We start from the raw sequence: 4,404 nt of genomic DNA, 5'->3' as shown, positions 1-4,404 counted from the left end.
CACATCTCCAAATTCATCCTCGAGCACTCGACGCGTCCTCGCTTCTAGAATGGTGTGAGCAACCTGGGAATCCATCTGGCAGACACATTATGCATATGTAAATGGTCATGAATGATAGTTTCCACAGACCCTGTACTAATCTTGACATCTTGGGCTATTTGGCGAATAGTAATGTGCCGATCTTCCAAAATGGCAGCCTCAACTTGACGGACAGATGCCTCATCAATGGCAGAAGGGGGGCGACCAGATATGGGAGCTGTTTCCACAGACTTTCGGCCATGTTTGAATTCACGAGGCCAGTGTTTTACAAGGTCATATAGTGGGGCATTATCACCATGAGTTTCTTTCATTTCATCAAATGTCTCCTGTGGTGTGCGTCCTTTCAAATACAAAAACCGGATCACTGCTCGACATTCAACAGGTTCCATTTCACACCTGACTCAGCTCAAACACCTGTAAAACAGAAACCACAATTATTTCAGAGCTGTAATTTGCCACATAGCCCCTACAGATATAAATCATTGCACATGGAAAATTTCAGCTAGATCAGATAACTGGAAGTGGGTCAGGGGCATTACTTATTGCATGCCCCTCGTAGACTTATTCTTCTGCCTTGATTATATGAACTGTATTGGTAGGGATATGCATTCAGTTCAGTCTTGCTTGTACAAACTGGATGGGTCAAGTTTTATGAGTTGCTTATCTAAACCTGTTGTCTTCTCACACTTTTTATAACAACTACATTCGTTGTTCCATGTTACATGCGAGCTATTGCTGGGTTCCTTCTGTTATTTTGAAGATTAAGAAGAATGACAGTGCTGTGGTTCAGTGGATTAATAGCGTTCATCTTTACAATAATTAAGTCATGCAAATTAGAAAGAAACGGTTTATTTTCGGCAGCTTCTTGTTTCTGTTATTCTGTCCTTTGGACCTCTAATTCCATGAGCAATGGTTTTGATAAAGGGGGAAGAATTTATGTTTACGGATTCAGAATATATCTATCTAACGCTAATAATAATGTCCTAACGTTAACCTTGAAATAGTGTATGCTTCACATCTGACATCAAGTGTCTTCAGCCCTTGTCTAGAGGTATTTCCATGAAACATTTGCTTCTCTAGTATTGAGATTGTGGGTTCCCAGATTGAAGCCATTTCTGTATTGCAATTGCATCTGTTGTTATGGTTTAGGATTAGGTATTGTTATGGATATATTTAATGAATTTCTGATGGACTAAACAGATCTGCATACAAGTCATTTACAGGTATCTGAAAGAAAGGCAGGCTGCAAAAGACTGGTTGGATCCGTGGCAAAATTAGCTAAATTCTTGCACTAATCAGCTCCAAGCTTTATTCTCGACATGCAAACAATACGAACCTAAACATATCAAAGGCAATTGAAAAATACTTATAAAGTAATCTCCAATATTTAGGGACATAGGAACATAAGTGAATGGTAAGAAAATAAAACCGACATAATTTCTTTAACAACTATAAGAAACTTTATAAACCACAGATTTCAATATCTAACAGCATCCCATCTAAGCCTTCATTATTTAAACTAATCGACCAGAGATTCACAAGTAGCATGAACTAGAATAAATACGTTGAAAATATTTTCAAATGTTCTGCAAAGAAGGTGGTTCTTCTTTACTGTGCCGAAAAACGTATACCGAACAGTATCCCACATCGCTAGAAAACCTCTATTCACACATGGTATATTGTTCCCCCGCCTGGGTGATGCAGCGTCAACTACTCTCTCATTATTAATGTCCAGAAAAGGGTCTTCTACCTAATAGGTCGCGAAATATCTGTCAAGCTACAGCCTCTGTCCCATCGTCACAATGATGCACTACCAGTGCACTTGTTTTACAAATATTTGTATGGAATGTGCTCATGTAAACTTGTTACACTGGCCCCACTCGATAGGCCGTTTAATCCCAGCGTAAGAACGTTCTTTCAGCTTCATCCTAGTCCAAACAATACCAAATACTGTTTTCTTTTCACTCTCCAATCCAAACCAACCCTAACCTTAACCCTAACTCTAACCTAGTCCATCTGGTTGAAACGTTGTACCCTTCTCTTCTCTAAAGCCTCTTTTCCACAGAAGACAGGTTACTACTTTTTCTCTATTCTATTTTTATTTTAATGGCTGCCGATTAAAGAATCGTTGAACCTGAATTAGCATTTAGGAATACCGGGTGCTGTATTTGCTCTCCTCTCATCTGGACATTGTTCCAGTCGTTATGGATCCTCCTTGCGACTGGAATTAAGCAGTGCTGATTCAGGAGAAGTATGATTTTACAATTACACGCTCATACAGAGCTTATCCACTGTCTCTCCAGACTGAACAGAGTGTTCCACAGGTGCTCGACTCAGCTTCAGTTTATTGTTTCATTCTTAAACCATTCACAACAAAAACTCATTTAGCTGCAGCAGTTGTTAGTAATTTCCTTTTTCCCATTGTGTGCTTAAAAGAAAACAAAGCTTCTTTCAACGAAATATACGTTTCTGGAACACAATACTAATGGTCTACTTCCAAGATAATTACAACTTGTTGTCTTTCAAGTCTAATGTATACAAATACTCGTTTATCTGCCCTATTAAATATTCTTCTTTCCATTGTTATGAATACTCATGTTATTTTACTCTCCTCCTGTTACATTCATAAATTTTATCCTCAAGTGGCCTATTAGCCCTGATTAGTAGTGACTTGTTGGTAAATTAAGAAATGCCCCCCCCCAATAACAATATACTTTTTTTTTCAATATCTCATCCTTGTTTTGTTGGGAAATTGGCATTCGATATAATGCCAGATATTCATCTGCTATTTTAGATATTTTAAGAGTTTACCCATCCATTTAACCCTAACCCTAACCCTAACCTTTTTGTACTCATTCACTGCGTAAATTAAGCGTAATTAATTTACAAGCATGACGGAGATCTTCCTAAACTCTTAAGTTTCTGCCTATGTACATAAGGCCTTGGAATTTAGTTATCTTTTTTCCTCTCATCTCCATTTAAGTAAGTATGATTGGCAACTCAGACTTTAACTAAGGTTGATACTTTCTCCCTCTTGTCCATCTCATTATGTCAGGTTTAACAACTCCATTTTCTAGGTAAGTAGCTGTATCAATTGCATCGTCATGGTGAATGCTGTATGACTTATTTCCGACTGTTATTTTTGGAATATGTTCCCAGGACTTACTACTGCATTCGACATTCAACATTTTACACATGGCGCAGTGCAGATATCTTGGTAGCGTATTGTATAGTAGAATCTTACAGGTGGCTCATACTCTCTACTTCTGTGTGGCAGAACATGCATTGTTGTCATCGCTGAGAATTGATTACCGGAAATTATGCACACGGCTGCTTTTGAACAGCTAGACAAATGGCACACACACGCACGCGCACGCGCGCACACGCACACGCACGCATACACACACATACACACACACACACACACACTACAAAGACAGTATTAGAAAACTAAATTTAGGTGAGCATTCTGGACTCTATGGTAAAGCACAACAATCCATTCAAGCAAGGAGAACGTAGTCAATGATTAAAAATATTAGCAACATTGCAGATTTCTCCGTTCTAAGAGTTCCCAGTGTTAATGTCTACGAAATAGAAAATCTAGTAATTACAAGGATCTTACCAAAGAACAGAAGCATATATATATATATATATATATATATATATATATATATATATATATATATATATATATATATATATTATATATACCTCTGCTGTTCCTGATATTCATAAATGACCTCCCCGACAAGATTGCCTCTGAGATGGGTATATATGCTGATGACACCACACTCTATAGCAGGCACGACAGGAAAACAAACGAACATATATCTAAAGTAATGGCAGAAACACTAGAGGATGACCTCCAATCAGTAGTGGAATGGGGACAAAAATGGATGGTAACGTTCAATGCCACCAAGACAAAACTGGTTTCATTCAATAATTACAAGAAACCTTCTCTACTACCTATAGCAATGGCCAACGACTCTTTACCTGAGAGTACGTCTCTCAAGCTCCTTGGCCTAACGTTCACAGGAAACATGAATTGGAACAATTACATCGAGGGCATTGCCAGGGCCGCTGCAAGGAAGGTGGGCTCTCTCTACCGTGCTAGAAAACTTTTAACACCCGTGTAACAACTGTACCCCTATAAGGCCACTATTCGCCTATGTATGGAGTATTGCTGTCATATTTGGGCCGGTGAATCGGCTACTAGTCTCTCGCTCCTTGACAGGGTTCAAAAGAGACTCGCAAATCTGATAGGCCCTAAACTGGCATCTAAACTTCAGCCTCTGTCCCATCGTCGAAACGTTGCATCCCTCTGCCTGTTCTACAAGTATTATAATGGTGAATGCTCTGAAGAAC

Source organism: Euprymna scolopes, chromosome 43 (genome assembly GCF_053919585.1).
Source record: "Euprymna scolopes isolate OS-2025 chromosome 43, ASM5391958v1, whole genome shotgun sequence".
NCBI classification, from domain to species: domain Eukaryota; kingdom Metazoa; phylum Mollusca; class Cephalopoda; order Sepiida; family Sepiolidae; genus Euprymna; species Euprymna scolopes.
Note: the sequence above shows the minus strand (reverse complement) of the source record.